Below are 10,998 nucleotides of genomic sequence, written 5' to 3'. Positions count from 1 at the left end.
TACTAAGAACCGCCTTGCCACTGTAGTGGAGAAAAATTAATCCTAGACTAAATTCAGATCTGTTTCTAATGAACAACTCTTATAAAAGCAAGCCCAGAAATGATCAAACTTTTTCAAAGTACCTTAACTACGTCTCATAACAGAGATAAAAAGTATTTACAGGAATAAAAAAATAGTCAACAACCAATGAAATAAATCATCACTATCCAGCATTCAACGAAAAATTGTCAGACATGCAAAGAAGCAGGAAAATACAGCCTATAATGAGAAGCAAAATCAGTGAATCAAAACCAACTCCAAAATGACACCGATTATAGCATAGTCAAGGACTTTAAAGCAGCTATTCTGATCAAATTTCATATGTTTAAGAAGCTAGAGAAAAGATTAAAAATGCTAAGTAGTGACATGGAAGACCCAAACGAAACTTCTAGAGATGAAAACTTCAAAAACTGAGTCAAAAACTATATTACATGAGAATTGCAGCAGATCAGAAGTTTTAGAAGAAAATATTGGTGACCTAAAAGACAACGTTAGATGCTGTCTAAAATGAAACACAAAGAAAAAAAGATTAAAAAAGAATTAACAGAGTGATCTCTTGGAAGGATGGGGCCATGACCAAGCTATAGTTGCTGGGTAACATGTCAGAGTCTTGGAAACTTAGCATAATGGCAGAAACTGCTCCTTTACTGAAGCACTTTGTGCTGGATAAAAAGGCAATCTTTGACCCCTTACTGGAGTTTGTTACTGAGGATCACATATTGTTGAAGTATGTGGATCTCCCTTCTCAGCTCAAGATCTGAAGATCCAGTCAGGGTGGAATAATAATGGCAACATACAAGAACATAGAACTTGACTGAGCTACTAAGGATAATCAAGTAGAAACACAAAGATATAAAAACAAAGTTTTTATCGTTGGTAAGGTGCTATCTCAGAGATAAATGAAGGTGGCATTTTTTGGCAGGACAAGCTCTGTTGTCAATGCAATGTTGTGGGATAATGCTCTTCCTAGTGGGACTGGCCATACAACCAATTGCTTCCTGTTTAAAGAACCAGTGGACATAAAACCTATCTTATGACAAAAGGATAAGATAAAAAGAGTGTGAAGACAGTTCATCAGCTGTCCTATGCCCTTCATATGGACAAAGACTTGGAAGCTCGCTGTCTTATCCATGTGTTTTGGCCAAAGACAAAGTGTGTCCTCTTGAGAGGTGAGCTGGTTTTAGTAGACGGTCCAGGCACAGATGTCACAACAGAGCTGGACACCTGAATTGATGAGCATTGCTTAGATGTTCATGTCATTTTGGTTGTAAACTCTGAATCGACACTAGCAAACACAGAAAAACATTTCTTCACAAGGCAAATGAGCAGTTTTCCAAGCCTAATAATTTAATTCTGAATAATTACTGGGATGTCTCTTCATCAGAGCCAGAATATATGGAAGATGCATGCAGACAGCACATAGAAAGATGCTTGCATTTCTTTGTGGAGAAGCTTCAAGTTGTAGATCCTTTAGAAGCACAGAATGACATATTCTTTATTTCAGCAAAGCAAGTTCTTAGTGCTAGATGGTACAAACCACAGGAGATGCCAGAAGGCAGTGAAGTACTTGCTAAAGGATTTCAAGAAAGATAATAGGAGTTTCAGAATTTTAAACAAATCTTTGAGGAATATATATCACAATCAGCAGTGAAAACAAGGTTCAAACAGCATATAATCAGAGCTAAGCCAATACAAGATATTGCAAAAAACATAATGGATTCAATAAACGTGGCAGCAACAGAGAAGAGCTTATTCAAAGAAAGAGCGGGAAGAACAAACTGATAGACTGGACTTTATCCAAAACCAGTTGAACCTTTTAACACTAGATGTTAAGAAAAAAATCAGAGAGGTTACCAAGGAAGTGGCAAACAAGGTTTCATGTGCAAAGACAGATGAAATTTGTTGACTGTTTGCTTTGGTTGATGAATTTTGCTCAGTTTCATTCTACTCCAAGTGTAATGAAAGAATACAAAGATGATTTAAATAGGCACTTAGAAGACAGTATCAGAAGAAATATGGCTGATTGATGCACCAGTGAAGACAATGACTCAATGTCTAACCCCAGCAAGAAGTTATTAAAAATTTAAAACCATTACTTCCAGCTGATATACAGACTAAACTGCATACACTGACCCCTTGCAAGAAATCTGATCTCAGTTATGACCTATATCGCCACAAGTTATGGCCAGATTTTCAAGAGGATACTGTATTCCATTTTTCCCTGAGCTGGTCTTCACTTGTGGATTGATTCCTGGGCCCTACAAATACTCAGAGGGTGCGTTCAGGATTGTCAAAGCCTATCTTTCCCTAGCTCTTTAGCCTCTACTCCCACTGCTCCTACCAACCCAGTGACACTAGATAATGCATCACACAAAGAACTCATGGTTACCTTAATAACAGGATTAGCTTCTCTTACATCTAGGACTTCTATGGGCATCTCTGTTGGAGGAGTAATTTGGAAAACTATAGCCTGATAATTCATATATGTTTTATTATGTATGTATGGAGCTTGGTATCTTTATGAAAGGCTGTCCTGTACCACCTGTGCCAAGGAGAGAGGCTGTACACAGCAGTTTGTGAACCATGCATTTGAAAAACTTCAGATAATTGCTAACTTCAGGAGTGTAAACTGCAGCCATGAAGCAAAACAAGAAATGGTTATCACTTTTGCTTGCCAGTGCCAACTCAAAAACATCTGGAAGAAAAAAATTACTAGATCATCCAAAGAAATAGATCAGTTAGAGAACATACAAAACAATTCAAAGCTCTTTTTTTCATGTTAATAACTTAAATAGTATGCTCCAGTTGACATTTCTACTCTTGTAACTATTACACTTAATAGCGTCCAACAGTTTTCTTTTTTTAATTAATTAATTAATTAATTTTGAGATGGAGTCTCGCTCTGTCACCCAGGCTGGAGTATAATGGCACAATCTTGGCTCACTGCAACCTCTGCCTCCCAGGTTCAAGCGATTGTCCTGCCTCAACCTCCCAAGTAGCTGGGACTACAGGCACGTGCCAGCACCCCCAGCTAATTTTTGTATTTTTAGTAGAGTCGGGGTTTTGCCATGTTGGTCAGGCTGTTCGCAAACTCCTGACCTCAGGTGATCCACCCACCTCAGCCTCCCAAAGTGCTGGGATTACAGGTGTGAGCCACCATGCCTGGCCACTTTTTTAAAAAAATTTTGCTTTAAGATACATGTGCGGAACCTGCAGTTTTGTTACATAGGTATATATGTGCCATGATGGTTTGCTGCACCTATCAACCCATCATCTAAGTTTTAAACCCCTCATGCATTAGCTATTTGTGCTAATGTTCTCCTTCCTTTGCCCCCATCCCCCAACAGGCCCCAGTGTGTGATATTGCCCTCCCTGTGTCCATGTGTTCTCATTGTTTAACTCCCACTCGTGAGTGAGAACATGTGGTATTTGGTTCTCTGTTCCTGTGTTAGTTTGCTGAGGATGCTGGTTTCCAGCTTCATCCATGTCCATGCAAAGGACATGAATTCATTCCTTTTTATGGCTGCACAGTATTCCATGGTATACATATGCCACATTTTCTTTATCCACTCTATCATTGATGGGCATTTGGGTTGGTTCCAAGTCTTTGCTATAGTAAATAGCACTGCAATAAACATACATGTGCATGCATCATTATAGTAGAATGATTTATAATCCTTTGGGTATACATCCAGTAATTGGATTGCTTTGTCAAATGGTATTTCTGGTTCTAGATCCTTGAGGAATCACCACACTGTCTTCCACAATGGTTGAACTAATTTACACTCCCACCAACAGTATAAAAGTGTTCCTATTTCTCCACATCCTCTCCAGTATCTGTTGTTTCCTGACTTTTTAATGATCGCCATTCTAACTGGCATGAGATGGTATCTCATTGTGGTTTTGATTTGCATTTCTCTAAAGACCAATGATGATAAGCTTTTTTTATGTTTATTGGCTGCATAAATGTCTTCTTTTGAGAAGGGTCTGTTCATATCTTTTGCCCACTTTTTGATGGGGTTGTTTTTTTCTTGTAAATTTGTTTAAGTTCCTGGTAGATTCTGGATATTAGACCTTTGTCAGATAGATAGATTGCAAAAATTTTCTTCTATTCTGTGGGTCGCCTGTTCATTCTGATGACAGTTTCTTTTCCTGTGCAGAAGCTCTTTATTTTAATTAGATCCCATTTGTCAATTTTGGCTTTTGTTACAATTGCTTTTAGCATTTTAGTCATGAAGTCTTTGCCTATGCCTGTGTCCTAAATGTATTGCCTAGGCTTTTTTCTAGGATTTTTATGGTTTCAGGTTTTACATTTAAGTCTTCAGTCTATCTTGAGTTAATTTTTGTATAAGGTGTAAGGAAGGGGTCCAGTTTCTGTTTTCTGCTTATGGCTAGCCAGTTTTCCCAGCACCATTTATTAAAAGGGACTCCTTGCCCCATTACTTGTTTTTGTCAGGTTTGTCAAAGATCAGATGGTTGTAGATGTGTGGTGTTGCCTCTGAGGCCTCTCTTCCGTTCCATTGGTCTATATCTCTGTTTTGATACCAGTACGATGCCGCTTTGGTTACTATAGATTTGTTGTATACATTGAAGTAGGTTGTGTGATGCCTCCAGTTTTGTTCTTTTTGGTTAGGGTTGTCTTGGCTATACAGGCTCTTTTTTGGTTCTATATGCAATTTAAAGTAATTTTTTTTTTCTAGTTCTGTGAAGAAAGTCAAAGGTCGCTGGATGGGAATAGCATTGAATCTATAAATTACTTTGGGTGGTATGGCCATTTTCACAGTATTGGTTCTTCCTATCCATGAGCATGGAATTACTTTCCATTTGTCTGTGTTCTCTCTTATTTCCTTGAGCAGTGGCTCATAGTTCTCCTTGAAGAGGTCCTTCACATCCCCTGTAAGTTGTATTCCTAGGTATTTTATTCTCTTTGCTGCAATTGCAAATGGGAGTTCCCTTATGATTTGGCTCTCTGCTTATCTATTATTGGTGTATAGGAATGCTTGTGATTTTTGTACATTGATTTAGCAGCCTGAGACTTTGCTGAAGTTGTTTATCAGCTTAAGGAGTTTTGGGGCTGAGACCTGGGGTTTTCTAAATATACAATCATGTCCTCTGCAAACGGAGACAATTTGAATTCCTTTCTTCCTATTTAAATTCCCTTTACTTCTTTCTCTTGCCTGATTGCCCTGGCCGGAACTTCCAATTCTATGTTGAATAGGAGTGGTGAGAGAGGGCATCCTTGTCTTGTGCTGGTTTTCAAAGGGAATGCTTCCAGCTTTTGCTCATTCAGTATATTGGCTATGGGTTTGTCATAAATAACTCTTGTTATTTTGAGATATGTTCCATTAGTACCTAGTTTATTGAGAGTTTTTGGCATGAATGGGTGTTGAATTTTATTAAAGGCCTTTTCTGCATCTATTGAGATAATCATGTGTTTTTGCCATTGGTTCTGTTTGTATGATGGATTACATTTATTGTTTGCATATGTTGAACCAGTCTTGCATCCCAAGGATGAAGCTGACCTGATTGTGGTGAATAAGCTTTTTGATATGCTGCTGGATTCAGTTTGCCAATATTTTATTGAGGATTTTTGCACCGATGTTCATCAGGTATATTGGCCTGAAATTTTCTTTTTTCAGTGTGTGTCTGCCAGGCTTTGGAATCAGGATGTTGCTGGCCTCATAAAATGACTTAGGGAGGAGTCCCTCTTTTTCTATTGTTTGGAATAGTTTCAGAAGGAATGGTGCTAGCTCCTATTTGTATCTCTGGTAAGATTCGGCTGTGAATTCATCTGGTCCTAGGCTTTTTTGGTTGGTAGGCTATTAATTACTGCCTCGATTTCAGAACTTGTTATTGGTCTATTCAGTGATTCTACTTCTTTCCGGTTTAGCCTTGGGAGAGTTTATGTGTTCAGGAATTTATCCATTTCTTCTAGATTTTCTAGTTTATTTGTGAAGTAGTGTGTGTTTATACTATTCTCTGATGGCAGCTTGTATTTCTGTGGGATCAGTGGAGATAGCCCCTTTATCATTTTTTATTGTGTCTTTTTGATTCTTCCCTCTTTTCTTCTTTATTAGTCTGGCTAGTAATCTGTCTATTTTCTTAATCTTTTCAAAAAGCCAGCTCCTGGAGTCATTGATTTTTTGAAGGGTATTTTTATGCCTCTATCTCCTTCAGTTCTGCTCTGATTTTAATCATTTCTTGTCTTCTGCTAGCTTTTGAATTTGTTTGCTCTTGCTTCTCTAATTCTTTTAGTTGTGATATTAGGGTGTTGATTTTAGATCTTTCCCACTTTCTGATGTGGGCATTTAGTGCTATAAATTTCCCTCTTCACACTGGTTTTGCTGTGTCGCAGAGATTCTGGTATGTTGTCTCTTTCTTCTCATTGGTTTCAAATAACTTATTTATTGCTGCCTTAATTGTGTTATTTACCCAGTAGTCATTCAGGAGCAGGTTGTTCAATTTTCATGTAATTGTTCAGTTTTGAGTGAGTCTCTTAATCTTGACTTCTAATTTGATTGCACTGTGGTCTGAGAGACTATTTATTATGATTTCCAGTTTTCTGTGTTTGCTAAGGAGTGTTTTACTTCCAATTATATGGTTGATTTTAGAATAAGTGTTGTGTGGTGCTGAGAAGAATGTATACTCTGTTGATCTGGGGTGAAGAGTTCTGTAGATGTCTATTAGGTCCGCTTGATCCAGAGTTGAATTCAAGTCCCAAATACTCTTATTTATTTTCTGACTCATCAATACTGAGTGGAGTGTTAAAGTCACCCACTATTATTTTGTGGGAGTCTAAGTCTCTTTGTAGGTCTCTAAGAACTTGTTTTATGAATCTGGGTGCTCCTGTATTCGGCGCATATATATTTAGGATAGTTAACTCTTCTTGTTGCATTGATCCTTTTACCATTATGTAATGCCCTTCTTTGTCTTTTTGGATCTTTGTTGGTTTAAAGTCTGTTTTATCGGAGACTAGGATTGCAACCCCTGCTTTTTCTTTCTTTTTCCTTTCCATTTGCTTGATAAATTTCTCTGTCCCTTTATTTTAAGCCTATGTGTGTCTTTGCACATGAGATGGGTCTCCTGAATACAGCACACCAGTGGGTCTTGACTCTTTATCCAAACTGCCAGTCTGTGTCTAATTGGGGAATTTAGCCCACTTACATTTAAGATTAATATTGTTATGTGTGAATTGTATCATGTAATCATGATGCTATCTGGTTATTTGGTACATTAGTTGATGGAGTTTATTCATAGTGTTGTTGGTATTTATATTTTGGTGTGTTTTTGCAGTAGCTGGTACCGGCTTTTTCCTTTCCATATTTAGTGCTTCCTTCAGGAGCTCTTGTAAGACAGACTTGGTGGTGACAAAATCCCTTGAGCATTTGCTTGTCTATAAAGGATTATATTTCTCCTTCGCTTATGAAGCTTAGTTTGGCTGGATATGAAATTCTGGGTTAAAAATTATTTTCTTTAAGAATGTTGAATATTGGCCCCCATTCTCTTCTGGCTTTTAGGGTTTCTGCAGAGAGATCCACTGTTAGTCTGATGAGTTCCCCTTCAAAAGTCACCCGATCTTTCTCTCTGGCTGCTCTTAACATCTTTGCCTTCATTTCAACCATGGATGATCTGACCATTATGTGTCTTGGGGTTGCTCTTCTCGAGGAATATCTTTGTAGTGTTCTCTGTATTTCCTGAATTTGAATATTGGCCTGTCTTGCTAGGTTGGGGAAGTTCTCCTGGATAATATCCTGAAGTGTGTTTTCTAACTTGGTTACATTCTCCCTGCCACTTTCAGGTACCCCAGTCAGTAAGCGGTTTGGTCTTTCACATGGTCTTACATTTCTTGGAGGCTTTGTTCATTCCTTTTCATTCTGTTCTCTCTAATCTTGTTTTTACACCTTATTTCATTAAGTTTATCTTCAATCTCTGATATCCTTTCTTCCACTTGATGAATTCAGCTATTGATACCTGCGTATGCTTTGTGAAGTTCTCATGCTGTGTTTTTCACCTCCATTGGGTCATTTATGTTCTTCTCCAAACTAGTTATTAGCAGTTCCTATAACCTTTTATCAAGGTTCTTAGCTTCCTTGCATTGGGTTAGAACATGCTCCTTTAGCTGCGAGGAGTTTGTTATTACCACCTACTGAGGCCTGCTCTATTCATCAAACTCATTCTCTGTCCAGTTTTGTGCCCTTGCCGGAGAGGAGTTGCAAACATTTGGAGGAGAAAAGGCATTCTGGTTTTTGGAATTTTCAGCATTTTTGCACTGGCTTTTCCTCATCTTCATGGATTTATCTACCTTTGGATTTATCTACCAAAGGCTGATGACCTTTGGATGGGTTTCTGTGTGGGCATTCTTTCTGTTGATGTTATTCCTTTCTGTTTGTTAATTTTCTCTCTAATAGTCAGGTCCCTCTTCTGCAGGACAGCTACAGTTTGCTGCAAGTCCACTCCAGACCCTGTTTGCCTGAGTATCAGCAGTCAAGGCTGCAGAACAGTAAAGATTTTGTCTGCTCCTTCCTGTGGAAGCTTCGTCGCAGAGGGGCACTGGCCTGAGGCCAGCTGGAGCTCTCCTGCATGGGGTGTCTGTCAACCCCTGTTGGGAGTTCTCTCCCAGTCAGGAGGCATGGGGGTCATGTACCCACTTGATGAGGCAGTCCGTCCCTTAGCAGAGATCAAGCACTGTGGGGAGAATCCTTCTTGTCAGGATCCATTACTCTTTTCAGAGCTGGCAGGTAGGAACGTTTACATCCGCAGAAGCTGTCCCCACAGCTGCCCCTTCCTCCAAGTGCTCTGTCCCAGGGAGATGGGAGTTTTGTCTATAAGCCCCTGACTAGAGCTGCTGCCTTTCTTTCAGAGATGTCCTGCCCAGTGAGGAGGAATCTAGAGAGACAATCTGGTCACAGCTGCTTTGCCATGGTGTGTTGAGTTCTGCCAAGTCTGAACTTCCTGGCCTCCTTAGCACTGTCAGTGAAAAATGCCTACTCAACCCTCAGTAATGGCAGACGCCCCTCTCCCCACCAAGCTTGATCATCCCAGGTCAACTTCATACTGCTGTACTGGCAGTGAGAATTTCCAGCCAGTGGTTCTTAGCTTGCTGGGCTCCATGGGAGTGGGACCCACTGAGTGAGACCACTTGCCTCCCTGGCTTCAGCCCCCTTTCCAGGGAAGTAAATGGTTCTGTCTTGCTAGGGTTCCATGTGCCACTGGGGTATGAAAAAAAAAATAAGCTCTTATAGTTAGCTTGGTGTCTGCCCAAACAGCTGCCCAGTTTTGTGCTTTAAACCCAGGGCCCTTGTGGTGTAAGCACACAAGGGAATCTCTGGGTCTGTGGATTGCAAAAAACAGTGTGAAAAGCTTAGTATCTGGGCTAGATAGCACAGTCCCTCACAGCTTCCCTTGTCTTGGGGAGGGAGGCCCTGGCTCCTTGCACTTTCTGGGTAAGGTGATGTCCCACCCTGCTTCTGCTTGCCCTCCATGGGCTGCACCCACTGCCTAACCAGTCCCAATGAGATAAAGAGGGTACCTCAGTTGGAAATGCAGAAATCACCCGCCTTCTGCACTGGTCTTGTTGGGAGCGGCAGATCGGAGCTGTTCCTATTCCGCCATGTTACCAGATCCAGCCCCTGTCTTTTTTTTTTTTTTTTTTTGAAACAGAATCTCATTGTGTTGCCCAGGCTAGAGTACAGTGACGTGATCACAGCTCACTTCAGAGTGGACCTCCTGGGCTTAAGAGATACTGCTGCCTCAGCCTCCCAGAGTGCTAGGATTACAGGTATGAGACACTGGGCCTGACCAATTCAAAGTTCTTAAGCAATAAACCTGCTCAAATTGAAAATGAGCTGTAGAATTTTACTAAGCAGTTTCTATATTCAAGCAATAAAGAAGAATCTTAACAACAGAGATTGTTTGGGCAAACATCACAGGAGGAAACAAAACTTGGAAGATTGGGGCATGTGTTATTTTTCTAAAATGACTTTTAGACATGAATTATGCTAACTGTACCCAAATAACAAATCCCTGTGTCGATTCTGGTAACGATTTATATCAGGGTGTTTGCATTTCTTTAAGAGTGCTATGATATGTCCTTAATTTTAATTTTAGGTAAAGAAAAGGCTAGATTATTTGATGGGTTAAAATAATGAGTTAGTTCAAAGCAATAGTTCCAACTCTGTGACCCCTGAGGGGTGGGACCTTGATCTCTCAATGAGGGCTTTTTTTTAATTCTGAAAACTTCTGCTTCCTGGCATCTAGGATTTTGATACTGATCCTTTCATATTTTTTCTCAAAACTAGTTTTTGATGCTTTCTTTAATGGGAATAGCCACTTTTTTTATTTTGCTTTATAAACTGCATTGCTTGAACCATCAAAAATATTCATAGAATGGCCAAACATATGTATAATCGAAATCCCCAAAGGAGAGGAGTGGGAGAAACTGAAAAGTTTTTTGAAGGAACAGTGTACAAGGTCACTTTGCAGAATGAGGAATTAAAGAATTGAGAATTGTAATCCAAACCACCCCTTCCTTCTGTCATAGATGCAGATTTTGAAGGCTCTGACAGATAAGTAGGTCTACCATTGGAGTCACTTCTAATAGAAAATCAAGAGGCAACTTAAGTTAATTTTGGGGCAATGACCCCAAGAACTTCTGGGGTTGATTTGTTTGTATGTATTTGCTTTGTGTATATGTGTTGTTCACTTTTTGTTTTAGTCTTTTATCAATGAATGAGAGAGAAGCGCTAGTTTCTGTTTCATGTAGCAATTCTCTGTGACTCTGGATATTTTGCTATCCATCTAATTCCCACAGTCGCAGTGCATCAGATCTTAATGGAAGACTCCTCTAGCTATTCTTAGGTGAAGAATTTGGGGCCTGTATATTTTCTCACTCTGCATCTGCCCTGTTTTCAGTTTTCATGTGGAAAGATTTTCAAACTCTCAGCATTAGCAGACTTTATA

At 39.6% G+C, this 10,998-nt stretch overlaps 1 pseudogene; it reads left to right on the top strand.

Annotated features, from left to right (window-relative positions):
* The first annotated feature begins 598 nt into the window (after positions 1 to 598).
* LOC100407133 (mitofusin-1-like) lies at positions 599 to 10,064 on the top strand (annotated as a pseudogene).
* Positions 10,065 to 10,998: the final 934 nt, after the last annotated feature.

The sequence above is a fragment of the Callithrix jacchus genome, chromosome 1, assembly GCF_049354715.1.
Source record: "Callithrix jacchus isolate 240 chromosome 1, calJac240_pri, whole genome shotgun sequence".
Classification (NCBI taxonomy): Eukaryota; Metazoa; Chordata; class Mammalia; order Primates; family Cebidae; genus Callithrix; species Callithrix jacchus.
Note: the sequence above shows the minus strand (reverse complement) of the source record. Positions and strands in the feature narration are given on the sequence as shown.